Source organism: Egretta garzetta, unplaced genomic scaffold (assembly GCF_000687185.1).
Source record: "Egretta garzetta isolate BGI_Z169 unplaced genomic scaffold, ASM68718v1 scaffold155, whole genome shotgun sequence".
In the NCBI taxonomy this organism is placed as follows: Eukaryota; Metazoa; Chordata; class Aves; order Pelecaniformes; family Ardeidae; genus Egretta; species Egretta garzetta.
Window position 1 is genome coordinate 1,420,688 of NW_009259613.1, and position 13,125 is coordinate 1,433,812.

Genomic DNA, 13,125 nt, shown 5'->3' on the forward strand with positions numbered 1-13,125 from the left:
CGGCCCCCCTGCGCAGACTGCCCCCGGCAGCAGCTTCGCGCCGGCCCTCGGCAACAGCTTCACGCATGCGCCGTGCTTGCCCAGGGCAACGGCGCGCATCTCCCGTCTGAGCCGCCCTCCCGTGCCCGGGGTCTCACGCGCCAACCACGTGCACACGCCCCCAGCCGGTTGCTCGCACCTGATAGGGCGTCACCAGGGCCTCGCCGCTGTCCTTGTGGCTGTGGAGGCGGGCGGGGGCGGCGGGAGCCAGGTCGCATTACTGCCCTGCAAGGTTCTGTTAGCTTCATGTGGGCAAGCTTGGGAGACAAATGTCCAGCCGTTCCGTCCCTCACATCTTCCCAAGTGGTTACAGATTTTTCCTGTGAGTTCTCAGTACCCTAACATTATCCTTACGGGTTTCATATAAGGTAGGAATACTGACACAAGAGAGAGGACAGGTCAGAAATTTTCCACCAGATTATTTCCTGATAGAAAAATTGTATTTTAGCTTTGCTGATTTTATCCCGTGCTATGCAGCTTGGAGTAAAGTATTTTGCTTTAGAATAATTTGGCCTAAAGTGAAATATTTCTGCTTAGCAACTGCCTTATTTCATGCTATTTTAGTGTTAAACTGCATTGACATGCTGAAAACGGACTCCACAATCTGTAAGATTGTAAAGTAGGTATGTTTATTCAGCGCTGGGCAGCATGGGGGGTAGTCCCACCAAAGTCGTGCACGCGCGTGTGGTAGCTTGCCTTGAAGTTATACTGCAAAGTGTTACATATACATAAGATTCCCAAATACGCCTATACATATGCATGACTTGTCCCGCTTCGTATTAAAATTAGCCCCATGAAGTCATTTCCATAAACTCCTCCCCACTGCGCTTGCGCAGTGTCTCCTGGTGGTGGTCGCGGGGGGTCGTGGGGGATGAAGGCCGATGACTCCTCTTCGTCACCACTAGTAACCCCTTGTTCTTGCGCAGACTCAGTTGCTCCTTGGCTCTTGTCCACACTACAGGGTCGGTTTTAGCTGGTTCTCAAGGCAACTTCTCGGTTCTTATCAAGAACTTGTACAATAGACAATAGTGAGCACAGTTTTAAGCAACATCTTCTCTACTAGGATCCCCTTTTCAGCATTATTTACAGTGATGCGTTGGCACACAGGAACTGTGCTTCAGCTGCCCACTGCTTCAGTCCCGTCTTGGTTTGGGCACTGGTGTCCTGTAAGAATGTCCTATGAGCTGCAAGAATTCAGCAGTAGGTTCACTCCCATCAGTAAGGTTTTTGTGATAAATGACTGAGTCCCAAATAGGGTTGCAATCAAAGTTTACAATTTATTAAGCGAATAGAGGCAAGCAAACAGCACTGGGTGCACCGGGAGTCTCCGCTCCACCAAGATGCACACCGTACAGTTCCTTTTTCTGGTTTATATATCTTCCAGGAATAGGCGTCTCTCAAACTCCTCTTCCTTCGGTTAGCAGCAGTCCCTTGCTTTGGCTAGGAACAATTTCTTGCTTTGGTTAGCAATAAGTTAGTAACAATCTCTTGCTTTGGCTAGCAACAATTCTTCCTTCGGTTAGCAGTAATCTCTTGCTTTGGCTAGCAACAATTCTTGCTTCGGTTAGCAGTAATCTCTTGCTTCAGTTAGCAATAAGACCGGTTTAAGCTGGTATGCTGGAATGCCTATCAGGCGACCCCCGCCAGACACAGGAGCTACATACATCCAGTTCCTGGGTTTTTTTTTAGGCTTGCGGTTATACAGGGGTATGTAAGACAGAAGGTCGTATTTCATCATGCGACCCTAGCATTGTTCCATATCGACACGAATCAGATGGACACATTTCACAGTTTTACTGCTTGGATTTTTCTAAACCAGAAGGTCATATTCAGCTTGTCAGTCTTGTCCAAAATTCTGTGCTGAGACTTTGTGCTTGGTAAATGCATACTACAAAGCCAGCTGAGAAGTCAAGATCACAAATATGTTACCTCTTTAAAGCAGTGAACTATTTTTTTTCCCCCTATTTTCCTTAGTTGATGGTGCAGCAAAGCTAATAAACTTCTTACAATAAAAATGTGTACTCAAACTTCTTCTCTCCTTTCATCTACTTTTCAAGACAATTTTTCCACAAGCATATAGTACCTCTCTACCTCTGGTCCAGCTGAAGTCAACAGGAGTTTTTACTACGGCTTTCTATAACAGCAGAGTTATGCCAACGATGAATACATTTGACCACTCATCTGTTAGAAAAATAAGCTATTAATTTTTAAGAATCTGTGTCTAAAAATCAGAGTTGAAAGCATTAAATTTTATAAATAAGCCAGTTTGCATGAAGCATTTAATCTGTTTTTATTTTCTTCTTGCAATGACAGTTAAAACCAGTCTTCTCTCTTTCCAAGTTACTGCTCAGAATGCAAATGAGTACACAGAGAATGAGAAAAAATCTCTGGGCAGTTATCCTGGCTACAGCAAGCCACAACAGGAGCAAAAGGGGTGTAACAGCTGGAAGTTCACAAGCTCCTCAAGATCTGGTTGAGACTGTGATCCTCTGTATTAAGACACACTGTGATATAACATGTAGGGTCGTGTCAAACCAGCAAGCAGCCCCACTTCCCCAGCACTTCTCAGTGGTCCCATAAAGCAGCAAAACTTTCATCTGTCTTAAATACTCCTCTAGTCTCAAAATATTTTTCTTGAATATCACTACTGAACCATTCACTTTCCACTTTCCAGAAAAAGGAGACGGTGCATGACTCACAGCAAAAAAGCTGAACCATCTGTGGGTGAAAGTGGAGAAGTGGTTTGGAATAATCCCCTCAGCACCATCAGTGCTTGGTTTCTCGATGTTCTAAGCTGGTTTACTTTGCATTTAGCAAATGTATAGGGAGAGCAATCAAGAAAGGGGGAGAATCTTTAAAAACACCATAGTCAATACAGTAATGCAGAAATGGCACTAAAATATTTAAAGGGACTTTAGCAGCTTTCACATGTATTTTAGCCATTCAGCAGGCTCAGGGTACAAGACTAGATATCTAAGAAAGCTTTTGGTATGCTATATAGATGCACAGATTCAGCAAATTTGCTTCAAGCCAAATCACAATCTGCAACTTTTTCCAAAGGTTTTTCAGCATGCTCCGATTGTTCAGCAGCCTCTTCTCACCATTTGGCATCCTTGCACAATTAATATATTTTGTTCCTGACGGGTCATTCAATAAGATCATCCTTATAATGTATAAAGGCTATTTCAGCCTGTGAGATGCCATTTCTTTTTAGTCATCAGTGATAAATATTCATTTGGTGAGAGGGTTGTATGCCATACAAGGTACCATTGCAAGAGTTCATGTCTGTCCACTTAGAGATAAATGAACAGGAAGAATAAATCTTTTGACCAATGTTACAGCTGTTTATAAATTCCACTGGAGCCAGTCAGACTTGTAGACTGAAGAGGGCTGAATGCTCAGCAGAACAGCCTAAGATGTCAAAGAGCTAGGTTCAGATTAATCCCTTGGCCTTTTTTGCGTATCTCATGACTAAGAAGGACAAAAGGAACTCGCCATTAAAAAACGTTTCATAAAGCAAGGCAAGGCACAATGCCTCATCCTACACTGTATGCAGTTTAAAGCATCGTATGAAATGTGGCAGGCCTCTTCTGCAGAGCTCTTGCCTTCTGTATGCATGTTAAAGGATCATATGCTACTGTACCACTTGCACATTAAAACAAATCAATATTTTCCCTGGTTTTTAAAGTTGAGATAATTCCACTGTTGAGATAAAAGTTGAGATATTTCCACTCTGTTTGAATCCAAAATATTACTAATGTGTAAAGACAGTTATTGTTATTCAGTTATTCTAAAAAAGAATATGTAGCAAAAATTCCTTGAAGCTGAAAACAGACAAGTTAAATTAAATTGAAGCTGATAACAGAAAAATTAAAACAGACTGCTGTTGAAACCACAATCCTGATTGAATCTGGGATTTTATTCAGGTGAAATTTTACCTTATCAGCTTTTCTTTGGGCTTAACAGATGTTGAAAAGAGGCAGGCATTAGGTGTTTTTTCTTTTGTTTTGAAATATCTCCAACATATCCCTCTACTACTGCCCTCTCAAAAACATCTGCCCCCTTTCTGTCTTCACAGATAAGCCCCTCTTTTGACAGACTAGACTTATAATGATCTGTCTAAAAGCTGTCTGCAAATACTTCAGAAGAACAGAATAGGAAATGTTTAAGAGCAGCTTTAAAAGTCAAAACATTGATATCCAAAATACAAATTTACTTCCCAGTCATCTTAGATGTAGATGAAATAAAAAGTTGAAGTGTGTTATGGCTTCAGAGCAAAATCTTAAAATCTTTACATTAAGCAAAGTATGTATGGCTGGGGCCGGACCTTTAATGCTCATTGCTATCAGGCATGGTGCTTACCTGTTTTCAGAAGCTCTAATGACTTGGCCAGAAAGCTCACTTACACTGGCACCCTGCTGCTCCTGCTGATGTGGGGGTCTTGCATGAGGTAAGCTTTAGTCACCATCTGGGTAGCACAGCCATTCAGCCAATACCTTCTCTTCTATGTTGGTTGTAGATGCTGGCTTGGTTTCAGAAAAATCTAGTCGTGTGCCTGGAAGGGCAGTTACACTGTTTGGAAGCCCACATGCTGGCAAGGCCTTAGTTTAAAAGACTCACTTAAAGAGCTTGCCTAGGGTTGTGACTAAATAAGCACTTGAAATGACCTGCCACCCCACCAAATACTGCCTTTCCAGCAGAGTGAAACTTATTCTAATGCCAAACATATGAAGGAGGTGACCTCGGTAAGAGACAAGAGACAAGTTTCCAGTGCTGAAAGGAAGCTCACAAAAGGCCCACTAGTCCTCCCTGGCAGCAGGTTGGAATGATGGCTCTTTCTCACTAAACCCTCTCAGAAGTGTTCTCCAAGAGCAGAGAGAAGAGCTCCCCCTTTACTTCTGCGCCGACCCTCTATGAGGCTGCCAAGTGTAACCTCACACCCTGGCAAAGTACAGAACCATGGGAATAGTTATCACATTAAATAATAAGTAAAAGCTCTCACTAAGAGTTTATTACATTTATGCACTAAAAAAAACCCAACAGGAGCGAAATATAGTGGGATACAACCAGATCTCTTCATGCATCCTCATATAATCAAATGTTTTAAAAAGCCTCAAGCTGAGTATAGGCCTTTAAAGAAGATGCTCAATTACTTCAAAGTCACCAGTTCATAATGCTACTTCATGTTGCCATATCTCTTCTTTGCCTTTGGTTGTTTGGGGGTTTTTTAACTTCTGCCTGTGCTGCCTGATATCCATAAAAGGAGACCCATGAGAAGCATTTAAATAACTTTGCAGTGCCTCATGGCCGGGTAACACTTCCAGAACTCCAGACTTCCTGAAATGTAATACTTTCCAGGTTGCATAAGTATTTGGTCTGTTTAAGCTCAATATAAAAGAAGCCCTGAAAGGAAGTAATTGAGCACAAAGTCCTCTCTTCCCTCCTCCCAGGTGTTGTACATAGCGATTGAGGGAGGAATTTTTTATATATAAGCATGAAATTTAACTTCTATATTTCTTTTATGTGATAACAGCCAGTAAAAGCATCCAAACAACAGAAATGTTACATGTAACGTTGCACTGCTTTGGGGGACAGGGGGACAGTTGTATTAGTAATTTTAGCCACAGGGACTTCTATGGCAAAAATTCCATCTAAAGTTAGTGGGTACTAACCTGACACTACAACAGCAAGTCCTCTTCACTTTTCCTTCAACATTCATGCTCCATGTAATTCAGCAATATTTTCCTGAACTTGATTTCTAAGCAAGGAAAATTAGATCAGTACTCCTTAATTTAATAAAACCTGTATCTCCCTCTTATATTGGAACAAGCAGAGAAAACCCAACAACTTTTTCTTTTAATCTATTCTCCTATTACAATGTAAACACTTTTTGCCTTCTCCTCCATGTATTTGTATCATTATCCATCATCTACTGCCCTCCCCTGTCTTCTCCAAATTCCTTTCATGGTAAACAAAACCAGAAGCATTTTTCAGCCCTGAAAACTGGACTTAGCCTTAGCTAAACAGTCTCTTTATTAGCTGAGGCTTCTAATTTATGTCTTTGGGCCATTACATGTGACCTTTGGGGAACTCCAATGCATAAACTCTTTATTAGCACCTCAGGCCTGCTTCTAGGATGATTGTGAGAAATAGGTGATTTGAATTTCAGCTTATTGCGAACACCACTTGTCTTTGGAGAATGATTTCTCAGGGGACATGGAAACATATTCTCAGTATTTATGACTTGATTGCTTATGAAGAACAGCACTTACAGAAGTGTTTCTTAACAGGTTATGAAGCAAATGCTTTCCTTTTCGCCTGCCATCACCTTGAACATGGTTAAGCATGGAAAGGCTTCGGATGAGACAACAGAGTAAACAAATATCCTTACACAAAAATCCCCCAGAAAGACACAGATACCTAATGCACACAGCTGATGTCTCTGGTATAGAACTCCCCTATCTGAGCTTCATCCAGTAAATGCAATATATGGCAGGGAGAGGTGGAGGCTCATTGAGGACCTCCATTTCATGCCCTGAAGCAGCCAAAATTTTCCATGCAAAGCATTTACTTTACCTCTCTGGCCTCAGCATTTAAAGCCAAGGAGAAAGCCAGACTGAGGGGATGGCAAGGTGCCATGTGTTCAGGTGACCAGTGGGCTGGGTTGCAGACACCTTCTGTGTTGGGAGCTGATGCCTTGAGAGATCTCCCCAGGAGTACTGAATTATCCTCTCCACTGCCCTTCCTCCTCCCGCCACATCTTTCCATCTTAGCCTGCACTTAGGGAGATAATTGGCATCTGCATCTTGATTTAGCCCCAGCCTTTCTGAACACAAGTTTGGAAACGATACCAAACCGTGGCTTCCACTTCCCACCTGTTCCCACTTATGGTGAAAACCCTAATGAGATATCAAACGAGATTTAAACACATTGAATAGAAATTAGCCAGACTGCTGCTTGCCGAAGTCAGGGAAGAAAACAAAACAAAATATGCACATTTATAAAGCAAATAAAAGAGCAGTTAAATTGCCAGTGTTTCATCTCCTAAGAAAAAGGTTACACAGAGAGATCTCTATGTACGCTTGTATCACTTCATATGTGCCCCAACATACCCATGCCTACCATATTGTATCTTTGCACACAGTGTGCAACATGAAACTTAGAAAGGATTGAAGATACCGGATATATCTGTAAGGAGAAAAGATGTAAAAAAATTTAGGGAAAAATTTAATTTCAAAACATTATTACTGTCACTTATTATTGCAATAGCATCTTACATTTGCCAGGAAACCATTGAGTTACTCACTGTATATCCACAAACTGAAAAACAGACCTTGCTCTTCGCAATGTACAGTCTAAGAACATTAAAAAAAACCCAACATAGTGAGTGGCACAAACAAGCAGATTATTGAAAAGACAGGTATGGAATAAGATGGATGACAGATGTCAATTTCTGCTGTGTTGCAGACATTTTCCACAAGTCACATTGAAAAGAAGTTGTGTCAGCATTATGTTTAATCAAGCAGCCACCAAGCAATGAATGATTAATGGTGTTTCACTCCATAAGCAAAAAAAAAAAAAAAGGGTGACTTTGACATTAACTCAGCATACAAATATTTTTTTGCCTTCTACAGAAACATTTCTCAAGACTTTTGCTTCATTTTTTTTTCACTTTGCTTTTGCTATAAATCTCATAACTGATTCCTCATTTTCCTTTCTGTAAAAACTTCAGAATATAATATAAAGTGATATCTTTTTATAGATTTTGTTTAGTATGTGCAGAATTTAATAAAAAACTTGATCCTTGCTCTCAAATTCAATAGGCTGGTTCAAAAAATCCCAACACAAAAGATAGTCTTTATCCTTAGGTTTCTAAAACTCTACTGGTTCTATCACTATTACATTCTGTAGGCTTTGTTCATATATTCTGGATAAAGGTCTTCCAAAACCTCTCAGAATCCATCTGGACAAGGAATGTAATGAAAATTACCAGGCTTAATTTATATTTTGCTTTTGTTGTGCTGGATTCAAGAACATCCCAATCACTCCCAAAAAGAAAGAAAAATCTCAGAAAAATGTGACTGAAAACCAAGTTTTATTACTGTACTGTCATTATACTATGGGTGGAAAATATTAGTCAGTTAGACAAGAATTTACACAGAGCAAGATTCAGCTGAATGGTGGGATCTTGGAGAGGGAGAGAGGCTCCATCATCTCCAAACACAGTCTCATCAGGACAGATCCCGTCTAAATCCCTCCCAGAGACACTGGTGTGAGGGACACTCACACCCTCAACAGCAGAACATGGGCCCCACTGACCAAAGGGTCTCACAGCATCATGGTGTGTGGTGATGTATGACTTCAGGGGAGAAGGCTGGAGAAGAATAAAATAGGTTTCTGTCTTAAGTCCTAAACAATCCTAATGACATCTCTATCACTTACCAAAGACTGCAAATAAGTGATTTTTTTTTTCAGATCTTAGCTTGTGGGGCAGGTAACCAAAACTAATATGTTGAGAAAAACACTTTGCTTTAATTTCCATTACAAACAAGCATTTGAACAATTGCTGTATACTTACGATTTTTTTTTATACTTATGATACTTTTTTTTTCTGATTCCAGGAAATTTGACTAATTTCTCACAAAAGTGAGAAAACTTCATTTGTAGAAATAAACATACAAAACTCAGCATTCAGTATTCTTCTCTTTAAAATGCTTCATTCCTGTGAGAAACATTTAGGCGATCAAAACAAACCAGAAATAACTAAGAACAAATAACTAAACCAAACAACTGAGGACCAGTGCATCTTTTGAATCAATTAACTGTGTCAGGTGGCCAAACCCTAATAAGAGAGATCCCTGTCTCCAGCTCAAGCAGGTATTTGAAGCCAAAGATTTTATGAGGGAAGTTTCCTGCAGTGTAGTTATGTGGTTGAAACACTATTGTCTATAGTGGAAGCATTCTGCTACTGGTACCATGAAATATGGCTATACCATACAGTGTGACAGTACCATACAGTATGACTTCTTTAAAAATTTGCTGGATGAGTATCTCAGAAGACTACTTATTTCACTGTAACTGTGCATGCGACTGCTCTTACCTGAATATGCCTGCACAGCTACTTACCCCAAAATGAAAGTGAGCCAAGTTGCAATGTGATTTACAATGAGATAAGGTCCCCAGGAGCTATAGTTAGCATCTGGTAAATCTATACAGTTGCTTAATTCACAATCTTTTGCATTTACTGTACCTATAATCAGGTAGATGCTTGAAGGCTTGAAGCTATTTTACCTTGGGAAGGATGATGTTTTGCACAGGCAAACCAAAGCGCAGTTTTACCAAAAGTAAAGTAAAAATAAGGCAAAACTTGGAATTGCAGCATCAGGGTACAAACTCTTAAAGCATACTGTTCCTTTGGAAAACCTGACTTTTTAGTCTATCATATGAGGTGTTGAAGTTATGTGTAGTAGCATCATTTTTCTGAAAGCTTTCCACTGTCAAGATCCAACTACATCTGTTCCAGAGACCCTTGGAGCTTGCAGGATCACTCCACTGGCAGAAATGTTATCTGTAAAGTGGTTACAGAGCTGAAAGCAGTAAACATAGCAGGCATTACTGAGCTGTACTTGAAACCTAGATCATTAATGTCCTGAAAGAAAAGAACATCTGAGCGTACACCCTGTGTTTTTTTAAGCACTACATTTTCTAACCCCTATTAATTAGAATCTAATTGTCCCCCAAGGAAAAGGGGAAAATGTGAACTAGAAAAGATAGATGGCATCTGTAAACACCAGGGGAAACCATCATCCTGCAGCTCAATGCGCCCATCTCAAAAAACTGTCCCCATAATGCATGGTACAGAAATGCTTCAGTACAGGCACTGAGGAAGGGCCATCATTTGTACAAAGACATTTATCTTTTCCCCTAGATTTTGTCTTCAAGAAAAGCCATTTGGAGTAAAAGATCATCATTCTGCTTCTGCTTTCTGAAGTGACAGTATACATACAAAACTAAAGATAGTATTCCAGTGATTAAAAAAATCACTTAGGTTCTTTAATTACAAGCTCATATCTGTTTAGCAAAATGTTCAAATATGAGAAAGATGTGAAGACTGTGATTGTATTTTAAGTATTTGGACTTAGCTTTTGCTATCAACTGTCCTCTCAACCAACACTTTAGAGAGACATGGTACCACATCCAAATGAAGCCAGGCCTGTTTCTGTGAATCTGGCCTGCTGATAGGAGTGCCTGTTAGGAATAAATTGCCATACAAAATGGAGATGAAGTGTGACTGTGCATTGAATGTGTTCATACAGAAAAAAAGAGCTATGCATGATATATCTAGTAGTTGTAGAGTGTTTTCTGAAATGTAAACCTGGCCTTGGAGTGCAATGTAAAGGTCACATGCAGCCACAGTATCACCACCAGACAGGCAAAATTACAGTAGTAGTAGCCTTCCTACCCTCCCTGCCAGAGTAAATTTGACCTTTGGTCAAACTCTGAGGTTAGCCTTTCAAAATTGATTGGAAGTTTGCTGTTAACTGCAGGAGCCAGATTTTCACCCTGGCCCATATGATTAAGCGATTAAGGTCCAGAGGCAGCCTCCACAGTCCAGTCAAAGCATCGAATTATTTGAATGCAGGCAGATTGCCTTCATTTTACTAGACAATAATAAAACAAAAATAAACACCAACACCTACTCAAGTTCAGAATTTCTTGAGCTAATTTGTAACTCTTCCAGTCAGTGGGATGCCTCCCACTTCCCTCTAAAACTGGGCTCTATAGCTGCAGCCAAAGCATAATCCTTATTGTAGAAAAGGAAAAACAGACCAGTTTGTTCAGCCTCAATACCACCTTGCCCAACAAACTGCTCAAAGCAAATTACTGCAGAGAAATCCAGAAAATATAACACTGCTACAGCTGTGGCCAGTGGCAGAGTTTGGTCTGGATCCTTCCCTTACAAAGAGAAAGGGCGGTGGCAGCTGCATATTCTCAAATGAGGCCCCAGGAGTCTGGAAGGTATTCCTTTCCCTTGGTTCAAAATAGCCTCAATTTGATGTACTTCCAGGCATGCTGCAAAAGCTATTTGTTTGATGAAGTGGGGGTGGGAGCACTGGGCATTTGGAGGCAAGAAGCTCTTCTGGAATGTTTCTCTTTCTCATGCCACCTGGCTGAGGGAAGCTCCTATGTCCCCGTAGTCACTGAAGGCTTCTGGCTGGCAAATTAATTTGTCTGTGCTTCAGAACAAATCTCAAGACACAGAGGGGCCTTGCACATATATATCTTTTCAATGAAAAGATGAAGAAATAAATCCAGTTTGCAAAAAAAAAAGTTGTTTAAGCAATTATATAATTTGCTGGCAATGCAAAGAAATTGAGAATTATATTTTATATATTATATTATATATTATATATCATTTTATATATTCTAACTAAAATCTTGCTAGTAAAGCTTCCAAGACTATTTTATTGTGTCAAAAAAAGGTAAAGATATGAACAGACCCTGCAGAGGTTTGAAATGAGAACTGAGAGAGAAGAAGGATAATGAGGGTCTCCTCCAGTTCACTGCACTGCTTAGCAGGCCCACGGTTTGCTCTCCTGTGCCCTGGAATTTTATCTTTGGGGCCTGCAAGTTTTACTGCATCTCACATGTCCTGTTGGGCAGGGGGATATGGATAGATCTCCACATCCTTGAGACTACAAAGAAAGACTGGTCACTTACACCAAGGGAAAAGTCAAGCCTTGGAATTAGGACAGAAAATAGCTTGGACTAAGTTGAACAAACTAAGCTTCTCTGCTGCATTTTCTAGTATTTCACGAGCAGTGGGGTTTTTTTACCATCCGGGTCCTCTGTGTGGAAAAGCAGCTCAGCTGATCAATTATTCCATATTTAGATGTGGCAGACAATGCTGTATAGTAAAACACATAAGCAAAAGCAATGAGTCTTTTTGTAGCACTTGTTATCCTTTCTCCTTTCCAAAAGCCCAAGTTGTGTGACCTTGGTTTTGTTTCTGTTCAGAACATAAACACCTCTGTCTTACAGAGAAGATAGTGTAGACATATTTTGTTAGTGCACTGCTAAGGAGATGGAGGGACCTTGCAAAGAGCCAAAGCCTTCATGCAGGTCATTTGATCTCCTAAATATCCTCTGAGATCTTCCAAATTTGGGGGAGGAATGGTTTCCTGGGAAATTGCAGGAGACACTCACCGAGGTGATCAGCTCTGGTGCTGGCCTGGTCCACAGAAGAGCAACTGATGGCAGCGTACAGGGCGGGTTCCTCAGCCAGGGAAACACCAGGCGAGTGGAGTGACCTGCCAGGAGCCACCAGCTCTTGCGAGCGAGGCTGATGAGACCTGGGCAAGGACAGAGCAACCACAGCCAAAACCCCACAGTATAAAAGGCAGCCCTAGGGACCTCTGGTGACTAAGGGCATGGTATGGCAGTTCACACAAGGACGGCCACCCACGCTTCCTCTTATGGCTCAGCTCCATTTGCCCTTCTTAGAAGAATGGTGGTTACTTGTCTCAGAGCGAAAGCTTCAGTTTCTGTAGCAACAACCCCTGAGATGTCCAATGCTTCTACCCAGATAGAACTGCTAATGAAGGAGATTGTGGTGCAGACCTCAGGCTGCGATGAGTGTCCAGACCTTCCTCCTGGGGCACATGCAAGTACCTGCAAAAGATGCAAGCAGGTCGAGGATCTGTCACACCATGTGGCAGAGTTACAGGAGACAGTGAGAAGACTGCACAGGGGGGAGCCAAAGAAGAGATGGATGAGTGGTTTCACAACCAATCTGTTATGGCTGATACTACTCAGAACAAGGCACTGTGGACCCTGGTGACCCACTGTGGGACATCTGAAGAATCAAGGACACTTAGTGAACAATCCAGACCGAATGCACCTGTTGTGTTTGTGAGCAGTAAGCCTCAAGGACATTGTGGGAGCTGCCTGCAGTCAAATAATGATGAGAACAACCTTGAGAAGAAGAAGAAGAAAAGTTGGTGTACATGACTGAGATCAGAAAGCAAAGCAGGATGCAGGTGGAGAGGACCGTGCGCGTGGACAAGAGACTTTAACGAATCATAT

At 41.3% G+C, this 13,125-nt stretch overlaps 1 protein-coding gene across 2 annotated transcripts in view; it reads right to left on the reverse strand.

Moving 5' to 3' along the window:
- The window catches only part of HUS1 (HUS1 checkpoint clamp component), a 147,310-nt gene that overhangs the window by 40,560 nt on the left and 93,625 nt on the right, over window positions 1-13,125 (reverse strand). The window lies entirely within an intron of this gene.